The 24042-nt window shown below is 32.3% G+C and overlaps 1 protein-coding gene across 1 annotated transcript in view; it reads left to right on the plus strand.

Annotated features, from left to right (window-relative positions):
• The window catches only part of Utx (Utx histone demethylase), a 146277-nt gene that overhangs the window by 7801 nt on the left and 114434 nt on the right, over window positions 1-24042 (plus strand). The window lies entirely within an intron of this gene.

Consider the following 24042-nt stretch of genomic DNA (forward strand, 5'->3'; position numbering starts at 1 on the left):
GAAGGGAAAGAGTAGGTTCGTCGGAACAAGCCGCCTACCTCCGGATAGGAACAATAGCTCCGTGGAAATAAAGAATATAAAGAGGAGCGGGAGAGAAAACACAACACACGCACCCGCAGCTTTTCCCTCCGATACAAGCGTACTCATGCCGTAGGAAGGAGAGAAGGGGAAAAAAAATCGATTTCCGGTGCCGAAGTAGCAACAGCAGTAGCAACAGCAGCAGCAGCAGCAGCAGCAGCAGTAGCAGCATAAGTTGAGGCTAGACGTTCTTGCCCCCCCCCCCGTCAACCTCCCTCGCTTCATCACCCGCCCCCTACGTGCCTGACCCAGATGGAACAGGAACGGAAATTGAGGCTCTTTTAAGAGCGAGAGCGAAGAGGAGTGTCTCCCTCGTGTCTTACACCTTCTCACGGCACTTCCAAAATCGCCCTTCTTTTTTTATCTCGGCTTCTTCCTCTTCTCAACACTCGCTCTCTTATTCCCATTGTTTTCGAATTAAGCCTTCTTTCAAAATTATTCATCATTGCAAATATTGTTTTCGATAGTTTAGATATTTGCGACAGACAGTTGATCTGATATTAAATATATCGACTGGGCTCAAACTTCCGAAATATCTATGTAATATCGGTAAAGAAGTAAGAGTCATTAAAATTCTTACTTAAACTTTTAATGACACCTAATGATCTTGTGGTGTCATTTTGTAGATAAAAGTATTATTTTTATTATCATGGCAAATTGAATTGAAAAGCTAAAGTAAACTATCAATGTTATTAGTAATTTTAAGAAAAGAGTCAGTTTTTTAAATGCAACTTTAAGCAATGATATCATTGCGTTGGCATTTTTCTTCTTTTTTTCTTCTTCTATTCATATTGATATTTATAGAACCGACGACTCATTATAATCCATATCTAATGATTATTGTAAAATCTTGCCAGTCAATGTATAAAATTGTCAATATCTTAAACGTAAAAATAGGATTGTCCCAATTATAATTTCTCTTCGCATGAAAAAATTAATTTTTTTATCGTTTAATTGTGTCTATTGTCATGACGAGCGCTAATTAGAATAAGCGATTCACTTTATTACTGTGAAAGTTACTATTTTATTTTTAGTTCTATAAAAAGTTTTCATTTTACGATGCTCATTTGATCATGAATAACCGATCGATCAATTTTTCATACGTCCGGTACTTAAAGCAATTCTATTTTTAATAAATTAATTTTCATACACATGATATATAATATAAAGTATAATATACAGTATAAAGCTTGTTTATTCAACGAATCGCAACTAAACTTATTACAATTGGATCAAATTGACATGATATTTCTTTTTTTTTAATTTTAACTTTGCCGAGGGTCATTATTAATGTCATTAAATCAATGTATGAACTCTTTGGCTTCGACTCGTTCGATTCGTTCGGAAAACTTAAACTCTCGTTTCCTATTTCGCTTTACTTTTATCATTCGTTTTCTATATAAATAATGACCGCTATTATAACTAACAGTAACAATCGTATTGCCGTTAAAATATCAATAAATTATGTGTATTGTAATTTGTAAAATGTTGCGGCGATATCACGAATTACGTAGACGACAGTAAGGTTTGAAGAAACCGAAAATTTTTATTTTAAATTTCCTGTAATGAGAAATTTGTCAACGAGTGAAATTTAAATACATCGCCCATATCTAAGGTAAGTATCGCACTTAGTTTTTGATAAATAAAATATAGACTAAGGTTTATCGATGACACCTCATTCACGAAGAATATCGTATCGATTGTAACTTTACATAGTAACGTAGGATCAATATTTTTGAAATAAACAACATTTATTTAAACAATGTACGCTCCATTTATCGCGCTTATTGAGATAAAAAAAAAAATACACGCGTAATAATAAAAAGCAGCTCCCATTGCAATTGGATAAACGGCTGCATTAATTAGCGAATGAATTAGACACGGAACAACAGCCCATGCACGACAAGACTCTGACAACCTACTTTTTTCCATTTTGTATAAGAGAGAGAGAGAGAGAGAGAGAGAGAGAGAGCGAGTTTATTTTGGCAGCGGCAGCAAAGTCTGTTAGCAAACAGGACCGCCCTCGGAAACTAGAGCAGGTGGCTCGATACTGACCTCTTTCGCTTCGATAATACTGCCCAACATCTCGCTCGGCTTTGAAATAAAATAAAACAAAAATGGTAGATCATATCAATGGCCACGTGCTGTTTCGGCCTAATCCCCGTCATCGGGACGAACCTGCCCTAATGCATTTTGTTGCGTTTCGAATGTAAAAGTGTCGAAAGTGACCGCCCCGGGCGAAAGTTCGAGGCAAGATAAAGTGGCCATATTTTCCTTTTGGATGTTCATCGATTCCCGTGGAAGAGTGAAAAATTGCACGCACCGCCTATTCAAATTCATCGACTGAATGAATTTTTCGTCGAGTGCAACTACCAATGGAAATTGGCAGGTCAATTTATAACTTAAGTGCTGCACACGTGCGGTGCGTCGGTAGCTCCGACTATGCGAGCTGTGCATGCATGACTCCGTGACCCAGATCCAGCAATCGATACTCCTTGGCCCAGATATGCGCTTCCTTGGAATTGCTGTTTTTCTGCTACTTTTCGCTTATACACGGAGCTCTACCTATCGTAGTGCCGAGAACTAGGACTTCAATCGGCTGCTTTGGTGACTGCGACAGCTTGCTAAGTTATTGGGAGAGCGAGAGCTGCGAATACGTAAGATTTCTTTTACGATAACTCTCCAAGCCATTATTACATAACGAAATACTTGCACGGCACTTTATTGCAATATGATGCATCGCGTATCGCGGAAGCCCGATACGTCCTCCCACCCATCCCTCCCTCCCACCCTTCCTCCCTTGGACATCGAGTGCCACTGGATAGGGCCATATAACTGATCGAGGCTAAGCTCTTCTCTACCCCCGTGGGTTCAGCCGCTTTTTGATAAGTGTCGTATTTTTTTCTTTTCAACGATACATTCAAAGACTAATTGCACAGCGACAGCGAGCGCACCAAGGGAGCATGATATTAAAATAAATCGTCGTTACTAATTCCATGCTTCTCTTATCGATTCGTTAGCCCGACTAATGGATAATCAAATAAGTCACGTCGACTCGCGATAGGAATAGAAATATTATTGGATTATTGTTATTGATTTATTATAAAAATATAATTTAAAAGGTAAATTAAAAGACGGGGCTTTGGTTTTTTGGCTTTCCCATTTAAAAACAAACAGCAACGACAACAACGACAACAACGACAACAACAATAACAATAGCAACGACAACAACAATAACAACAACAACAACAACAACAACAACAACAACAACAACAACAACAAAACTCAATACATTAAGAGTAAGTTAGAGGGAAGAAAGTAAAATTGGTCAGACTTAGAAAATTGATCGAGGACAAATAATACATTCGTGTTTTGTTTAAATATTATTAAAAGAGGAATAATTTAACAAGCAGAAAATCTACTTTGCGCTCGTAATATAACGTCAATCATGCAATTTATAACTTAAGATAATGCTGATAAAGTATTTTTATAAAAATGTCTTTATACTTTAAAGTCAGTGTATATGAGAATAACTCTTGAAGAGTATATTGTTTGTAGAATTTATGCTTAACTAAATTTTCATCCTTGCAAATTATTTGCAAGTTAAAAATACATTACAGCTACTTTTTATTAGAAAGTATTCATTTACGGAGAAAAGAAACATCTATTACATTGGTCTTTATGATAAAATTTCATAGTAATACAGTCAATGCAAATTCCACAATTTTTATTCTAAATAAGATTTTCATTGCGTTTTTTTCTAATTATAACATTGTTTCATCAAATTTCTTTCTTTATTTATTTTTTTCGTTGTTTTATTGTTGTTAACTTCATTGTACCCGTATGAAAACTGCGTATGAATTTCGTAAAAACACGTATTACATTGAATAAATTAGAAGCAACGAAAATAATTGAAATTTTCTATTTTTTACTAAAAGGGCCATTTTCATGGATCATCTCATTAAAATGATATTGAAAGACAGATTTTTAAAAGATATTTATTATTTTTCTCATGTGATTCAAAAGATAACGATTTTCTTTACAGATAAATAAAATAAAACGGAATCAATTTATGAATTTAATAATCTAAATGTTTAAACAAGTTTCATACCAGAAAAATTCCTAGAATTTCAGTAATTCTACAAGTATTAAAATATTATACGTAATTAATAATTATCCAAGGTTTTTATAATAATTAAATTACAAATTTTTGATAAAAATAATCACAATAATACAAGATCAATGTTTGATGAAAAAAGAGGAGAAAAAATTTTTAATTATCGTCTGATCCGTCTAATATTTTGAAATCAACTATATTTCATGATATATATAATGAAATTATTCGGAACAATCGTTTTTCTTATATTTATGAATATTGAAGAATATCATTAGCAGTCTCGATTAAAAATGCAAACCAACATCGATATTTCTAAAACTGTTAAACTGATATTGATAGTTGATTGAATATTTTGATTTTAGCGTCACAGTACAAAATCTCGCTTGTAATTTTTATTAATTCATTATTACAGAGCTCGCAATTATTTCATTAAACAATTAAGATGTCGTTTATTTAATACATATAAAAGAAAGTATAGTCCGTATGGTATCCACTAAAATACCGGTCACTCAATGTGGAGAAAATGTCGAAAAATATTTTCAGAGATTGAAATAAAGTATATTGAAGAATTTTAATTGCATCGGTTATAATTATAAAGTCAAATTATCAAATTATCAATAATAAATAAGATAAGAATTTTCAATTTAAGCTTATATAAATAGAAAACAACAGCCACTAAACGGTAAAATTTATAATATATCTCGTATCTTTATTAAAGTAGATGACGCTACGTATAAAGTTTTATTACATCTATTTAATTTCTTTTTCGTTTGTTTTCCTTCCGAGGCATATCATGCTTTTTCATTCTTACAATTATCATTATTATCGTTATATTTATTATTATTATTATTATTATTGTTGTTGTTGTTGTTGTTGTTGTTGTTGTTGTTGTTGTTGTTGTTGTTGTTATTCATATTTATATATGCGGTATACCATTGGCATATTATAATGTATGTATAAATTAATTTTTACATTAATAATTCGTGCGGATTTTTGCACACAATAAAATATCATAAATGGCGCATAGACTTATGTCCACTTCGATGTAACGGACGCTCATTATGTTACCGATTCAAATTTACATTAATTATTTAAAAAATAATAATAATAAATAAATAAATAATAATAATAATAATAATAATAATAATAAAAAGGCAAAGAAGTCACAATTATGTACGGACTTTCCATCATATTTGCCGACGCGTATTATCAGATTCATAGGAATGAGCATTTTTAAAGATATTTGCATATGGAGCACAGTTGTGCAACAGAGATTATATGGTTGTCGACCTGAAATAACGGAGTGCCATTGACGACCTTCGTAATGAACCTATCAAAGTGATATAATAATAATTATTATAAATTAACTGCAATTTATCGAAAAATTCTCAAACGATTAATTCATGTCTTTGAGTATAAATATGATAAAAATATTTACATGTATAAGTGAAAAGTTCGGACAATTATCATTCATAAAGATTTAACTTTCCAAAACATTATAGATAACGGTACTATTATGCTAAGAGATCTCTTTGATTTTATTCCTGATTCCATTGGTAATATGACGATTAGATAATGTATCGTACACAGTACGTGCACAATTTTTTGCAATGAAATTCCTAATTCTTGTATGATTTTATTTTACATTTCGAACGTGCATTCGTGACTTTGTAGAGGTAGGGTGCAAAAGAGATTTTTAATTTTCAATATTGATCTGTGTGTACAGTGCATTGCGCATTAGATCTTTTCAAGCAACTCGGATAGACGTACGATTATAGATATACGTAATATTCGAATATTTTAAAGATTTAAAATTTTCGAAAACTAAGAAAGACATGGATATGACTGATAAATTGAGAATTGTAAAAAATCGGTTGCCTAAAATCTGCGACTTTACGTACTTATCGGGCAAAAAAGATCGATAAAAGGCGCAAAGGTGCGGCACGGAATTTGTTAGACTTAGAGAAGAGTAAGCAACGATGGCATAGTATTGGGAAGAAAGACAGAAGAAGTTTTATCAGGATCAGTGCCAGCGTCAAGCCCAATCAAATATGCTTATCCCCACCACGGTTGCCATTCCACTTTGCACGTCGCCAAAGGTCGTCGCTTACCATCGCCTCGTTACTCGAGCAACAAATCCGCGCTTCGCACTCGTCGTGCACGGTCGTCGCCGTCGACGTCGTCGTCGTCGTCGTCGTCGTCTCTCTCTCTCTCTCTCTCTCTCTTCCTCGATTCCCTCTCCTCCGCCTAGCATACGCGGAGAGATCGTTCGGTGAGGTCATGGTCAGCCGCGGCGGAGCTGAAACCGAGAGTCAACAAACTCTGGTGGCGTCAGAAAAGCCTCACCGGGCCGTATTATACCGGCGCGCTCCGCAACTGTACTTCGCAACTATGCCGAGGAACCGCGCTCGCAAGGAGTTAGGACAGTGACCTCGTCCTCTCGGGATTTCTCATATCTGCACTTTCGTCAGCACTGGCGGGCCTTTAACCGGTCATCGACACTCGCGCGCCAATACTTTTCTCCCTCCGTTCCTTCTCGCAGACACGAATGGCCTTGATACGATAATCTCCATATCGAGGAACGACCGGGAGATCCTCTCGCGAGAACGTTGCATCATCCGCATTTCAGTACCTCTTTCTGCCATCATCGTCCTCTTATCACATGAACGAAATGAGATTTAAATTTGTGTCATCGCATGAGTCGCGAGGCCGGTGTTTACTTCCAAATGAGCTTCAGCTTTCTTCGCGCCTCCTTATACTTTCATTAACCAAGATTTTTAACTCGCCTTCTCCCAAATCATCGGCCTGCTTATTTCCCATACTCTACACGCAGCTCGAACATTCCCGCTCCGAGTCATTGCGCCTCAGCGATGCGAGTATACTCGGTAACTCAGCTGGAGCGGAGTTGTTTTTACTTACCGAGCATAAAGGTATTTCATCTGCAGTAAAAATTCATATTAATAAGTGGCATTAGCGTCTATTACTACACACGAGCGCGCGCGTGCGCGCGCACGCATGCACGCACGACGTAGAGAGAGGCAGGGATAATGGATGGCAAAGCCAATCAAGAACACTGTTCGTCAAGTGCAAATTCTATGTACCGATAGGAAAAATGCGCCGCGTGGGCCAAGCAAATTGATGATCCTTGAGCTTTAAAAGCTACTTGAGTATGTCGGACGAATTGCCCCGTTTCCCAAATAGTCTGACCCACGCCCACGCAGCTCTTTGTTACGCGTTATTTATAAAACGGCACGCGCTTGCGCTGGCAGTTCATTGCCTCAAGTTCACCTGCGCCGTCGAGGCTTTGACGTTCCGGTTCCGCCTCCGGTGCACAGTTGCGTAAGATGGGTCAGGAGCGTTGCAGAGTCAATACGCCATTATCGCGAGCCTCGGGGCAGTTAAAGCATGCACTTGTCGATCTACGCACCCAGTGACTATTCCATTAGCTCCATACACACTTGGTATGCGCCCTGAGTCGGTGGAACTGCGTCCAACATTCCGTTCAATTCTTCCACTCGCGTTCCCGCACTGCGCGCGGGCATACCTTGGAGGAAATTTCGTTCCGTATCGTTTGCCAGTATCCATTCGCCCTTGGCTTTATTAAAATTCAGGGACTCATAATCCAGCTAAACGGCCGCTGGACTACGGTCCATTATTCGCTTGACCGTTGTTGTGCTTGCGAGAACGACCCGAGAGCATTTCTAAACGTGAGTCGTCGATGTAGTAATAATGGAAGAGTGAGAAGCCGAGTTATTCATCCTCTAGCTCATTAAGGCTGACGCCATGTTCCATTTATTTAGAGGGAATTTACCATCTGCGGGCTTTGGAAGCTTTTTAAAAACGTTTCGCGGCTCATTTCTTCCCGTGTGTACAAAGGCCAAGTCTCTTCAAACATGGTGTAAATGGGAGTGTGATTCACGAGATAAAAAAGCGGATGGGCGGAAATTGTGGTATTTGTTGAGATCTCGCTCGGATAACTGCGTGTATATATCCGGTGAATAGCTGCTGTGGAATCATTATACATTGTACACTGACGTGTATATGTGTTTAATTTAAATAATCCAATGTCGTAATACGCGTGCAACTACCTAGCTGCGACAAAAACTCTTTTCACCGACGTTTTTTTAAATGGACGTGTGTAAACACTGCACAATACATAAATTATCTGCTTGAAAGAACGTATGACATTGTTGGAAATATTTTCTAAAACGCACCATTCATTTAAATATTAGTAAGGATTGTATGTCGTAAATTATATTTATTGAATATTAATTCTATATACTCTGTCATTTGGGTTATAATATAATCACTGTTTATAATGAACGATTTTCATTAATGGAGCAGTGATAATACATAGTCCGAATAATTTATTTGAAATACAAGTTCCTTATCAACGATTGATGCAACACAAATTATTATGTAATACATTGTATAATTATGGTTACGATTATTTTGTTTGACGCTATGGAATTATAACTTTTGGCATCAAAATTTATTTGACATAAACAAATTTAATATTGATCTACAATAATTTACAATACTATTTAAATAACTATTAGTTCTATTAATCTTAATGTAATATTTGCTCTGTATTGTAAATTACATTCATTATGAATAAGCATCTTTATTTGTACGAATCAATCCTGTGTGATAATTATAAATGCTTTTAGATAAATCATGATTTGTGTATTAAAAAAAAAACAAAAACAAAAAAAAAAAATTATTTGTAAATTACTTAGAAACTATTCATTCAATAAAGCAATTTATAAATTCATTTTCATTCTAACAATAACAAAATAACAAAAAATAACAAAAAATAACAGAAAACAACTGCTCCTTAAGAAATGGTCATTATATCCTATGGAAAAACATTGCACCAACAAAATTTTAATGTTCATCATTTTATTTAATAGTTTTATAATTACCAAATGAATGCTAATATAACGAAACCTATGATTTAATGCAGAAAAAATTAGCATATTGAATTTCAATTTCAGGTATAGAAAAACAAGTATGAAATTACTATTTAGTGAAATAGTAAAAAAAAAAAAAAAAAAAAAAAAAGTGAAATAAAATAAAGAAATAAAGATGTAATTTTTAAACAAATATCTATATATATTTATGTTCTAAATTTAAAAAATTGTTACATTTGATCTCGGATATGTGAAATATTAATTTAAATTTTGAAATCAAATGTCAATTTGAAAATACAGAATTAAGGGAAACGATGTAAAATGATATTTAATACGTGCATAATTATCCGATAGAATTTAACTGAATAATTGACAAAAAGATATATAACATTTGATAAATTGTAATGAAATTGTAGTTGTAATGGTGGATGGCAATAATAATAATAATAATAATAATAATATTAATATTAATAATAATAATTCTTATGCAAAAAGGTAACGCCTCTTATATAACAGTAACTAGAACACATAAAAATATGCCTATTTTAACGGTATTATTAAAGGTTTATTAATGTAAAGGCAGCTTGAAGATTTTCATTTAGATAGAAACGAATGTCGAAGAAAAATGCAAATCGACTTGTTGCTAATTTTTCAGTTCTCATAGTAAAATCCGTTTGTTCAGATTAATTTTGAGCTAAATCGTCGAATAAGAGCGTAATTTTTTTAACCTTACATCTTACACATTTATTCTCATAATTAATAAATACAATTCTTACATAAAAATACATGATTAAGTAGCGCATAAAATCTATTCAAAGAAAATAAGGATTATGATAATATTCTTGAGTAGAGAAAAGAAAAATGAAGCGAAACATTTTTCGATCGAGTATACCACGTTGGAACAAGGCACACGAGTTATTAGGTTTCGTTGCGATATCGCTTGGAAGCCGGCGCAACCAATAATTTATTCAGCATTAAAACAGAAAGCTATAATATATTATAATAAAGTAATTAGCTCGTAAAGGATATTCGCGGCAGATTTATGATATTTATATATATATATATATATATATATATATATATATATATATATATATATAGTGTACGCAACTAGCGGCTTAGATATGGCACGGATTAAAAATAATTTCAATGCAACGTCCAATTATTTTCGTAATTCATTAAAAAATTGTTGGTACTTTGGTCGAAAGATCTTTTACTTTTCATTGACGTTGATTTAGTAGGCGAGTGGCGCGTATTTATAGAGACTCGTGCCATAAAAATGACAGCAAGTCAGCTCTATTCAGCAAAAATTCCATACTGCCAACACCATTCCTCAAATTCTTCTCACTACTCCCCCAATCACTTTCCATTGCGGCCAAAAGTATACCGGCAATCAGATTGCGTCGCCTCACCCTCCCAAGCCCTCCAAACGAAATTTCGTTACACGTAGTTACGTGAAGTAGGCATGGCACGAGGTACCGCGTCTCAGGGCGACAGAGAGATGCTTTCCTCGAGGATCGCCCCGGGCCGGGAATCTCCGAAAAAGCATCCGGTAAGCGGGAGCCACGACCGCCAGGGCCATCGTCGCTGCCGTCGATGACGTCACAACACAAGCGCAACCCCCTCCCACTCCGCCCCGTCCCCGACACCACGCGAGCTGCGGATCCAATGGGTGAGCGCCACGTCATTTACCGGCCCCCGACTCGCCTCCTCCTCCTTCTCCTCCTCCTCCACCTCCACCTCCACCTCCACCTCCACCTCCTTCTCCACCTCGTCGGCCCTTGACGTCACCGGTCTGTCCAGTGGCGACGCGCGCAAGCTTCCGAGGAGACGAAACCCGGGTTTAACGACCCCGGCATCAGAGTTCAATACACCGCGCCACCCGCGGATGGAGGGGGGCGCGACCGAGAGAAAATACGGATCGCCGGAGGAGCTGGGAAAAGTGCGCCGCCATGGGAAAGCGAGGAGATCCGAAGTGCTGGCGACGCGCATCGTTCGAAATCGAAAGGGGGACGCGCGCTCGAAGGGATCGTGGATCTCTAAGACCGTGGATCTCGGCAACACCGAACACGGGGGGGGGGACTTTTCCTCGACGATCAATGTAATATGAGCTGCTTTACCTGGGACACGTGATCTGACGTACCGACCGTGCAAGAGTTGCCGGATTTTTAAAAATACAACGAGCTGACGATCGATTTACTTTAAGCTTCGAAGCTCTCTTTTTCGTTCAATTCATTTGCTTATGGATTTCTGCTGGATTATTTTGCGAATACTTAGGATCGAAAAAGTAATAAAGAAATAGTTGGCAACGCTTCACCCATCGTTACATTAGAGAAATGCGTAAACGATTCGAGGTTTCTTCATTTTTAACTACCATTAATTAGAATTTTTCAAATTTACAATTTTATTTTTAAATACTATAACGTGCTTTATATATTGTCATTTTATCGGCCAATAATCTCGTTTATTTATATATGCACATAAATTGTGTTTTAAGAAAATTATAAAGGATAAATATAAAAATATTTAAATATTAGAATTGAATATTGGTTTTTAGAATCGATATATCTATATACACGCGCGCGCACACACACACACACACACACATGCATTCATACATACATACATACGTACATACATGTGCGTGCATACACGGATAGATTTAATAAATCGAGTTATTTTCAATGGATGCAAACAACGTATTGACAAATGATCCAGCGTAAATAAATTTCATTTACGATACTTCGTTTGAAAGTTTATTATTTTTATGTTTAATTTCTATTTTACTTCGATTTGACAAGCTTTCTAAATTAGAAAATTTTCATTTGCAAATTATTTGATTATTGGGTTAATAATTATGGGTAAATTTTAATACCTTTTTTTTTTATTCTATATTTTATTTTTTATTTTACTACAATGTAAAAGGCAATCTAGGTTAATCGTTACTTATTGCATTAAAAATATTATTAAATTTATTCTTTACATTGTACTTGCAACATCTTAAATTATGCATGGAACATGTTTGCTCCTAATGTAAGCTTATTGATAATTTAAATTATTCACATAATATTATATTTCAGTATTTCTCTTCAAGCTAATGCAAATTTAGTTTTTATGCATATTTTTTCCTTACTTTCTATTTTAAAAACATCGGTTTTAACATTTTTCCCGACTTTGCTTTTGTCTGGTTATGCCTTCGTCATTCACTTCTTCAAAATATTTTTCTTTTTTTACATTCTATTAAAATCACTTCTTCACGCTCGGAAATTCTTTTCTTACATTGTTTTTACTTTACCTTACAATATTATTATTAGTATTATTACTTTATATATATATATATATATACAATTTAAAATATCTTAATACAATCTAATTACTTTTTAAATATCTAATGCTTCTTTGTTTATCGATTCTAACAAATTCATTACCAAATACAAATTAGTTTACGTATCATAATTTTATTCAAGCTTTAAATAAATACTTTTTATGTATAGTTTATATTTAAACAAATGAAGGACGTAAAAGAAGATAAAATTCTTTTTAAGCCGAGGAATTACATATTTGATCAAATTTATGTTTTAGTTGATTTTCATATTTCAATAAAATGACAACATCAGAAATGTCTCGCAAATTCATACGTTTGGAAATTTGATTTATTTCATTATTGATCCGCATGTAATACCAATTTATATATTATACTCGGCAAGCAAATAAGACAATCTTCATTCATATTAATAACGCACTTGATACATCTTCTGTTCTTTTTTTTCAACGATATAATGAAAGCTAATTGTTTTTAACTCTCTTGTAATTACATTTTATATAACAACAAAAACGACTTTATAAATGTTTTTAAATAGTTTAATAGCTAAAGATTTAAATGGATTTTTTTTAATTTACATGCTCAACGTTCTTTCTTCTAATTTACATTTACAAACAACGGAAGAAAACTTTTTGAAATATTTTGTTTAAAAGGTTATTAACTCTAGACAGCCTTAAAAGCATCAATAGCATCATATTATTTACACATATTGACTTCAAATAGTTAGGATTATATCATCTGTCTTTTATTGTATATATACATTGTACTTTAGATACTTTTCACGTACCACGACAGCTTATGAGTAGAAGTATTTTGAGAATTTAAAAATTCTCTGCCTGATTTTTTAATATTTTTGTCAGTATTTCCAAGTATTTTTATAATCATTGATGCTACTTAATCATTGTATATTTAAAAAAAAAAATGAATTTGATATATAGCGACGTATTATTAATATTTCTTCGTTTCTCTTGCATGATGGCATATACAGTCGAAGTATATTATTACTCATGAGCGACTATAGTCTGTCTTTATTATATTTATGCTTATCTATTGAAATTGAGATAGTCAATACATAATATAATTATTATATTTTTTCTTAACTTTCTAACTTAATTAACATGCCCCCTTAATTCTTACGTTTTATATAAAAAATAGTTAGAAGCATATTATAAGCATAATAAAAATAGGATAAATAATGCAAAGCGAAACGCTCGCAATTAAAAATTATAAAAAAGAAGACTGTAATTATTTTTGAAGCATAAATGTCAGTCATGAAATTTTTAAGTATTTTGACTAATAATGTACGTGGAAGTATGGAAATAGATGAAAGAAAAAAAAATAATAAACGAAACGAACAATAAACTAAAATACAATTGAAGAATTGTACACATATGTATAAAGAAATAGAGAAAGGACGCTAGAAAATAAATAAAAGAACTATGATATATGAGAAAAGAAATGGTAAAAATCTAGAAATAGATTCACAAAACGTAAATAGATGAAGAAAAAGGGTGAATTCTTTAGTGCGTATAAGGTAGACGAAAAGGTTTGGAATTTATTGTAAGGGAAAGTAAAAAAGTAAAGAACCCCAGAAGTTGCCTGGTTTTGTATCTCGGCAGAATTCTTGATAATCTTGGACGTGTTCAAAGCAAGAGTTTTTTTTTTTTTTTTTTATTATTGTCGTCTCGTTTCTTCCTGAAGGGCCGAACAAGTTACAAAGAGATTTCCTTTTAAACGCTTAATACGTACACTTGTTTCATACAAATGTGTCATTAAATATTACAAAATACATATGGTAAATTTTTTTACTTTCAACATTTCACTTCCATGATACAAATGCATAGTCTTTATTCCCTTGAATGCTTAAGCGTATAACAACTGATAATTATAAAATAATCATATGCGGTGAGAATAATAAAAAAATGTTTGGACTTTTTATCTAATATGTAGGAAGTAAAGAAATTTTTTTTTAAATACTTTTTTCGTTATTTTGTCGTCTAATATTTTGAGAATTAAAGAGAATTTTAAAAGTTTATAATTTAATATGAGCATTCGTATAAAAATATTTTCATTTTTTACGGAAAATTTAAAATAATGAACTATTTTTATCGTTAATGCACAGAAGGAATAAATAAAACCAATAATTGATTTTATCCCAGTCAATATACAATTTATTTATCGAATTTTACAGTTAAATTGCCAACAAAATTTTATTATTGGATTCTTATTTCATTATCTTCATTACATTCAAGAGCCAGTATTTATGTGACATGAAAATAAGTAAGTTATTGCTTACTATAAATACCCATAAAGCCGGTCCATTATGATCATCAACAAGAAGAGATAATCTCCATTTACACTGTTATAAAACCGGATTTTTAAATGAAATTTCAAAAAATATTTCCGCTAATCACAATCTCGATTTAGACAATTTTAAAATCAGTGTCGTTAGATTGTACTCGATACGTTGAAAATTTTCGGTCAGTCATCTCTTGTTTATAATACAGACGAATTGATTCACCAACTCTCTAAATTCCTCAAAGTGAAAAGTACAATAGTCAACTGAATAAATATTATAATATTAATTGGAAATAAAAGAATGTTTACATTATAAGTCTTCGTTTAAAAAGGAAATCCATGGCGTTTTAATAACTCATCGACTGGAAATGGTTAGTAATTATATCACAAAAACCTACTTCAAATTACAAAAAAAAAAAAAAAAACGGAAAAACAATATTAAGAATTACTTATTTAAATTTTATATTCTATTACTTCAACTAAATATATATCCATTGAATTACATTGAAAATAAGAACTCAGTCTTATGTAAATTCACTATAACTTAGCAGCATTGTCCATACCATTTTATACTGATTGTTTTAACACATCGACAAACTTGTAGAAATTATATATATATATATATATATATATATATATCGAAATGGATCGATGATTTTGTATATCAAGACATATTTTTGTTTATATCGATTTAACAAAGTAAAATGTATTTCAAAACATTAGTTTATCACTGTAAGAACAAATTTTCACGGATATTTGTAATAAATATGTAAAATATATATCATAATAATACAAACCTTGCAATAACACGTCTGTCTAAAGTATTAAAATAACTACAATCTGTCACCGAGCTCCACAGTACTTCGTAACTTCAACGAATAATTTTATACTATTTTATTTTATAATATGAGTTATCGCGCTAAAATAGATATGTCAGCAATATTTATTGAAAAGACTGCAGCTGATAAATATAAATAGAAAGTGGTTATTCCATTCGGCTTTTAATGGATTTTCAAAAAACTTGGCTTCTTAATTGACATTTGCAAGTAGTTTAAACGGAAATTATGAAAACATATATGTATATATATATATATATATATATAAATTTTTTTTTCATTTACATATTAATGTTTCGAAATATAATATTGAATTTGATAATATAATTACCTAAGGTATGTTGAATAAAATGAATAGGAGATCCAACGATAATTGGGACGGGATATTGGACAAGCTACAGATATTTTATCTTGGGTTGTCGAATTGGGTTCATCAGTAAACCTCTTGTATACCGATCGACAACTTGTATACTACAAAAGTACCAAGGACTCGTCTTTATTATACTAATTGCCACCTTTGCAACCACTTGCAGAAAACACCTATAATACATCTCCGAAAGGTGTAGCCATTTACCGGTCGCCCCCTTAATACTCCCAGTCAAGTAACTTATGTCGCTACCACCTGTACACAAGTTCAAGATTCCAAGCCTAATATATATATATATATATATATATATATATATATATAGTTGCTTTAGAAAAGCGATACTAGTAGATTCAAATATTTTCTAATTGTTTTATATTCAAAATACATTTAGACAAAGTTTGGAATTCTCGAATATGATTATTTTCTAACATCACCTAATTTCTAAATCATACATAAGAAAAATTTAAATTATATAAAACATTTGCTGATTTAGTTAGTTTTGCTAACAAATTCAAAATTAACTATATTCAATAACTTTTACATAACATGTAAAAGTTTATAAATATATTGTCTTTTGTCTGTTAATTCTTCATTTATACAACATTTTTATTGAACTTTTGCTACCAAAACATATTACTGTATTTTCATAATTTAGCTTTATCTACATTGTAAATTTTGACTTTCATTGCAAATTTAATTTATATATATATATATATATTTTTTTTTTTTATGTGTATATATCGAATGTTTAAATTCATATAAATAAATACGTTCTGGTTTGTTTTTGTACTTTGATTGATGTAAGTGAAGATCATAGTAATCGGTCAGTCAAAAATTACTAACATCAATAATGCAAATTTTATCTAATGACCATGTCATTTCCCTTCCATTATCGTTATTTTCACTCTACCCTGATATATGTACTATTTTAATCACGTTTATTGTATATATTATTCATATTACTTTATTGTTCAACGTTTATTCAAATTTCATATCTATTTCCATTTTCGTTTTTGTTTCTTAATATACCTAATCATTGCATAATGTACAATAATTCCATTATCAGTCGGTGTAACATTTATATCATAAATCATAAAAAAAATGCAGTTTCGTTTTAAAATATAAAAAGTTATAGTAAAATCTTATGAAATGAAATTTATTTTCATTCGTTCTAGCTTTAAATAGTGATTTCCATTAATATTTCGATTTAGCGAGCAAAAAATTTTTTTATTTTTTATTATATATATGTAGTATATTCAGAACAAATTTATATGCGTTGCATCAGTTTTTTTTAATACATGTCGAGTTTTAAATTTTGTTACCTTGTATGAAATTTAGTTGAATAATGAAATAATATAATTATCAATGAAAAATAAAAAAACTTATGTAAAAAGTTACAAATATATTTGTATATTCATTAATTTCATCGAACAATAAAAATGAAATATCATAATAGAAATCCTTGTATAGAAATATCGATAAATTTTATACGATTTTGTAAATTTATACTATTTCTTAGATATATTTTTCATCAAATAGTTATAGATCTATTTTAACGTGAAATAATTTTTTTCTTTTTTATTTTTTTATATAAATTTCTTATGAAAATTTTGCTAAAACATGTATAAATTATCTTACATTTTTCATTTTTATTTTGCCTTCTTAATTTTAATTCTAAGGATTTTGTACAACTACAGTATTATTTTTATTTGTAACTTTATTTGTGTTTGAAACTGTGATAATTTTAAATTCAAAATTTCTTTTTGTTTTCTTTATTTTTCATAAGTCGTGTTGATTTTCCCTTGATAAAAAAGTTAATTAAATAGTACTCATTCGAGGATAATAAAACACATAAAAAAATTTTATTAAAAATTAATAATAATAATAATACAGAGATCAAACTGACATTGATTACATTATTTAATCATTATTCTATGCAAATTTATCAAAATAAGCATTGACGATTGTAAAATTACAATTGCAAAGATAAAAAGCCTTTGCAGGATTAAAACGATGGAATAATCTATTATTTTTCCTAAATTGAGTCCTTTTCAATATCAATTCACCGTGTCTATAACATAAATTTTAATGATACATGCACATGCTTGGAATACTATATACAGTAGATTGACGTACACACTATAAAAATACATTTATATGCACGTAGAGTTTATACTCGTATTGCATACACTTCCGCTCATACAAATACACAATAATTTACATTAATTTAAAATATCTAATTTAATTATGAAACGCGTGGTTAAATAATCCTTAATAAAATGTCTTATATACAAGAATCATATTTGTTGAAAGGAAGTGTTGTTAAATTATAAAATTTTTAATTTTTAAAGCTTTAAAATGTGAACTTGCTTAAATCTCTATTATAACCTTAATAGAAAAGTTTTAATTAAAATTATTTGTTAATATACGATTAGTAGATCGGAGAACGTTTCATTGAAGTTGATATTATGTTTTCCGGAATGTGTGGAAATGCAAATTTAAATATTTTCGTAAATCCTTTCTCTTTACACGTGCACGTTTACAATTGTTTATATTTTCCACGGTTTTCAAAAGCCAACGCACTGCATTCATCCTTTGTTAGATTTTTGTTGTACTCTTGTTCATACGATATAAATATATATATATATATATATATATATATATATATATTTGGTTAGTTTCTTTTGTCATTAAAAACTATATCGTATTTTTAAGTGAAAACCATTGCTACGATAATTATGTCATATAGTTCTTCTTTACATCCGTTAACTTTATCATTTTCCAATTAAATACTTACTTTACTATAAAATATTTTAGATAGATTCGTAGAAAAGTGCTTATTTTTTTTTGTGCTCTGTAGGTAGAGGAATGCAAAGGAATTGAAGATAATTTAACACTTGCAAAAATAAAGCAAACGTGGCAATTTACATTAATTGCAAACCCCTATTCAAATGAATATACGATTATTGCTTACAAAAAAAAATCTTCCGTTTTACATTACAACGAAGTTACGCAAAAAAAAAAAAAAAAAAAAAAAAAAAAAATTACGCACAATAAATTCAACTTTATAATAGAGAGGCTTATGACTAATTTGGCCAAGAATGCGCGAAACACGCGGTGCACGTTTAAACAAAAACCAGCGAGGTTAATGTTGGCATTGCATAAATGTGGCTAAGCAACGATGGGAGGGAGGGAGGGGGTCACGGTTTTCATCGGCCTCGTTAGCTGATTAAGTTGCTAGCAAATCCCGGCAGCGTATGCCTCGAGGCCGTCAACACTCGGTAGATGCTTAGAAACACAGCTGGAGATGAGATGACAACGGATGGGTGCAGCTGCCTCGAGTGCGAAGTCGCGTGGCGCGTGCTCGTATTTTTATTCGATCGGGTCTCGCTTGTCCTTTAGGTTGTTGTTTTTCGTGAAGATGGGCGCCACCGCGAGAAAAGAAGAGAAGCGGCCGGGCATTTAAAATTAGAGTGCAGTGGGTAATGTCACTGACTCGAGCATTCCGTCTTGTTTTAAAGCCACGGTCGAAAGAAAAAGAAAAAGAATTAATTATGCGCGCACTCGCGCGAGCGAACGCCTGACTTCGACGGAACCAAAGTGGCCGATTTATTATTAGCCGAGACCGTCTGCGCTTGCGCGCGCGAGTACATAGGAGCTACTGGACGCTTGGCTTCCTCCTTCTTTTCCCTTCTCTCGTCCCTTGTCGTTCTTAGCCTTCACTAGGGCGTGTCACTGGTTTCATCTTCTCCAGTACCTTCTCCTTTTCGTCCTCTTCTTATTGCTCCATTTCTTTCGTCTTATCGGTAATCGTCGCCTCCAACATTTTCTCCTCGACCATTTCTTTTGATACTCATTTCTTTTAAATGGATATGTTAAGAGCTACCTCTCGGTTTCTTAACTACGACACTTTAAATCCACCGAGTTATACCTATATATATATATATATATATATATATATATATATATATATATATATATATATATGTGGCTTGAGAGAGATTTAATTAAACGCTTGGCTTCCTCCTTCTTTTCCCTTCTCTCGTCCCTTGTCGTTCTTAGCCTTCACTAGGGCGTGTCACTGGTTTCATCTTCTCCAGTACCTTCTCCTTTTCGTCCTCTTCTTATTGCTCCATTTCTTTCGTCTTATCGGTAATCGTCGCCTCCAACATTTTCTCCTCGACCATTTCTTTTGATACTCATTTCTTTTAAATGGATATGTTAAGAGCTACCTCTCGGTTTCTTAACTACGACACTTTAAATCCACCGAGTTATACCTATATATATATATATATATATATATATATATATATATATATATATATATATATATATGAGGATCATGCGAGCTTTAATTAATTAACGTAACGATTAGAATTATAATAAGTTAATGGTGATTTTTATAATGTGATTATTCCCACTCAGCAAATTATGATATTATTGGGAGCCGCGTGTGAATCTTGTTAATCGCTACATTTACATAAACTGCTACGGGTATTTTTAAATTAATGCACTGTCCGCTCTTATATATAATCGAGTGCTGACAGAAAATTATCGTAACTTAGGAAAATTATGTTTTAATTAAGAGATAAGTAATGAGTATTGAATTGTGAATAATCACTTTGCCTTTCCCAGCTAAACCGTAGAAATTATAATTTACAAGATAAAATATAGTATTTAAATAAAGTCATTAATCAAGCTCAGCACCAGTTTTTGAAGTTTGATTTACTTGAGCCTTTGCTTGACACAGAGCCCAGCTAGCTAACAAGCTTTTTCCAGTACAAATATAACGCGTGAGCCAAATGTATTTTATACTGCTTGTAACAACTTTATATCCCATTTTCCTAGTACACGAATTCTACATTATCTATTTTATTGGACGGACTCGCTTGTTTTTCATCTGTCAATTGTCAGCTTATCAAATAGTCATATCGAATGGCTTGGTTTTAATAACGAGACAAATGCATCGATTTAAATGCTATTAATAATAACCCATAAATATTAAATATTTTGAAAATGCGATTGGTTGGTATTTAATTTTCAAAATTATATATATATATATTTTTTTTTTTTTTTTTTTTTTTTTTTTTTTTTTTGCAATAAATGAAATACTACGGTTTAACAAGCTCCACATATTTAATATACATACATCTAAATATTTACCGGTCTTAAAAAAGTTTTAATTATTTTATTATACAAATGCACAAGATTTCATTAAAATTTTCAACACAAAAAATCAGAAGAAAGTTTAACAATAAGTTACCCATTAAAATTCATTAAATTATCATAAATAAGCATTTGATAAATATATTTATCATAAGCGTTAACAAATGTTTGAAATAAACATGTGCGTATAATTAAATAAAATAAAACATTAAGACTCCACGTACATTTGCGTTAATTGAATAAACACTTTTTTTATTTTTAACATTTGGCGATAATTTATAAGCTCGTAATTTATTCCTCCTTATAAATAGTTATTTCGGTATTTTGATTTTTCGAAAAAGGATAACGCATATACATGCGTATGCGTGAATTAACGAGTACTATTAAAAGCTCTGCTCGTACCTTAATCCGTTTCCACTAATATACATATAGAAATTTTTGAAATATTATTTGTTTGTGTACATTATGCCAATTAATAAAATAAATTTTAATTACATGATAAAAAAAAAACAAAAACAAAAAAAAACAAAAATATCAAAAAGAAATAAAAGAAAAAAGATGAAAAAAAAGTTGAGGTGCCAATACGAACGTGGACCGCTTTTTGTTATAACGCGCCAATTAATTTAAACATAAAGGGGCAATGAGTTTTAAATGTTACGTAGTTAAGACGTCAATGTACAAGTAAGCGGCTTAATCTATACATTGCGTAAGATTAGTGCGCAGCATGTCTTTTTGGTAAATTAGCTAAGTTTTGATATACTTGTTTTGTTATTGACCTATCGCATAAATGTATTTTTTTTTCTAAAAAAAAAACTGAGGCTTTACTGTCATGCGCCAGTGTACAAATAATGCGTAAAATAAAATGATTTTTCCTTCTGTTTACAAGGTTATACACAGTTATTTGGAACTTTGTGTTTAGACTATAAGCCCCTTTATCACAGCGTAATCTCATTTTCATAAAATGAACTGTTTTGTAATGTTGTTTCTCTCTTTTTTTTTCTTCCACTTTTTTTTTCAATAGCATTTATTACTCCCAAGTTTATTTTTCCTCCTTTAATATTGTAAATTTAAGTTGATGCAATATCTTGCCGGTATTATGTTTGTTATGCGTCGCAATTAATTCAACGCACACTAATAATTAGCGAATCGCTCATTTTTAATACGATTATACAAAACTTTAAAGTGTTGAATTTTTTAGCATTCAATTTACTTTTACAACAAAAGCGATCGGTAATATTGTACGTTATTCAAGGTAGATTAAAATTTTATCAATACTTTGGCGTGGCGTGCTCTTAAATACCAAAGAATATTATAAAATTTATAGGAAAATAAATTGCCATAGGTATTGTAAGCTTCGGGAAAGAATGAATTACGAGAATAGTATCGATCAGGATCTCGAGAGGAGCATACTAAGCAGCAAAATAAAATTTCCTTAAAAATTGTGGGCAAGATTTCGCGATTATCTCGCTGAAATATCGATGTAAGCACATTCACAAACACGAATCGAAATGACTGCGTCCAATGGGCGAGAGGAGAAGGCGAATCCCCCGCCCCATTAAAAGCAATATTATCGATAACTCTAATGGCGCATAATTTCGCTTACATCGAAGCAATTATTCTCCCAACGTAGGGAGTATAAATGTTCTTGGTCGCCGGTATCGCGGGACATTTGTTCGGAGACGGCTGAACGAGTGACAGACACGAAAGGGAACGCCGACGCGTGTAATAGCGTTTCCCGGTGACGGTGATGACGATAAAAACGTGACGGAGGTGGGAAGGCCACCGATGAAGATGTTTCACGCGCGGTCGAGAAGTTCTCGCACTTTTTCTCGACCGCTCACGCTCACCCCCATCGTTTTCAAATTTGGTCAGAACGCACGGAAGCTCGAGTGGACTTCCGTTCCAGAATCGATGCGTCGAGTATTGCTGGGATCTGTTGCGGTTGCTAAGGCCGGATGCGAGGCACTTAAGGTCGACTTTACTCGAGCGTTTTCAGCAAATTTACACTGCCGGTCAAGCTCACTTCACATTTCACTCAACGATGAATTGTATCTTTAATAATTTGTCCGTAGATTTCGTTTTGTAATAGTAGATACTACTTACTGTACCAATCTCTTCACAATGCTAAAAAATTTTTTAAGCAATTTTATATGTTTATCGCATTGCATTTTTTTGCACGGTTGTTTTTCTCTTCTCTCTGCTTCTTTTTTTCTTGATTTTTTTTTTTGTTTCTGTTTTTTTTTCTTTTTAAAGCAATATCAAGATTCAAAAACGGCGCGCCTAGCACTAAATATAATGACGTATATTGTTATGTCGTGACTAAATTAAAAGGAAAATAATGCAACTCTAGGCGTAAAACATTAAAGACCATTGAGCACAACAATATAGTGACGGTCACATAACAGACAGGTTTCATTAACTTGAGTTTCGCACGATTACAAATGCTGAATTCGACTAATGTTGTTATTTCACGGGTAACTTGATCCCAAAGTATTATGAATTATTGCTGTAATTGAACAACAACAACAACAAAATCGTACCCGCCATCAAGAGAGTTTCGATTGAAATCGTAGCATAATTATTTAAATGTCAAAAAGAAAAGAAGACAGCCAATAATCAATTCTAATAACCAGAATAAATGTGCCTTTTGCATCGGCATCACCTAAACAGGCTTATCAATAACACGAAAGGAGTCCTTTCCCAGACACATCCTAATAAGTCTTGAAAGGGTTGTAAGTATAGATTGGAACATTATAAATTTTTAATAAGGAAGCAAAAATGTACTTCTTCCTTGAAATGTGAAAATTAACTATAGCACTCATACCTCGTATTGGGGGGGGGGGGGGGGTGTAGATTTTTAAATACGGTAATAAAAAAACCTTTCGCGAAGGCTGCTGTGAACAATACTGCTGACGACTATTTGTGGTTTACAAGCGTAATTCAAG

This window comes from Ceratosolen solmsi, unplaced genomic scaffold (assembly GCF_000503995.2).
Source record: "Ceratosolen solmsi marchali unplaced genomic scaffold, CerSol_1.0 scaffold6, whole genome shotgun sequence".
Taxonomy (NCBI): domain Eukaryota; kingdom Metazoa; phylum Arthropoda; class Insecta; order Hymenoptera; family Agaonidae; genus Ceratosolen; species Ceratosolen solmsi.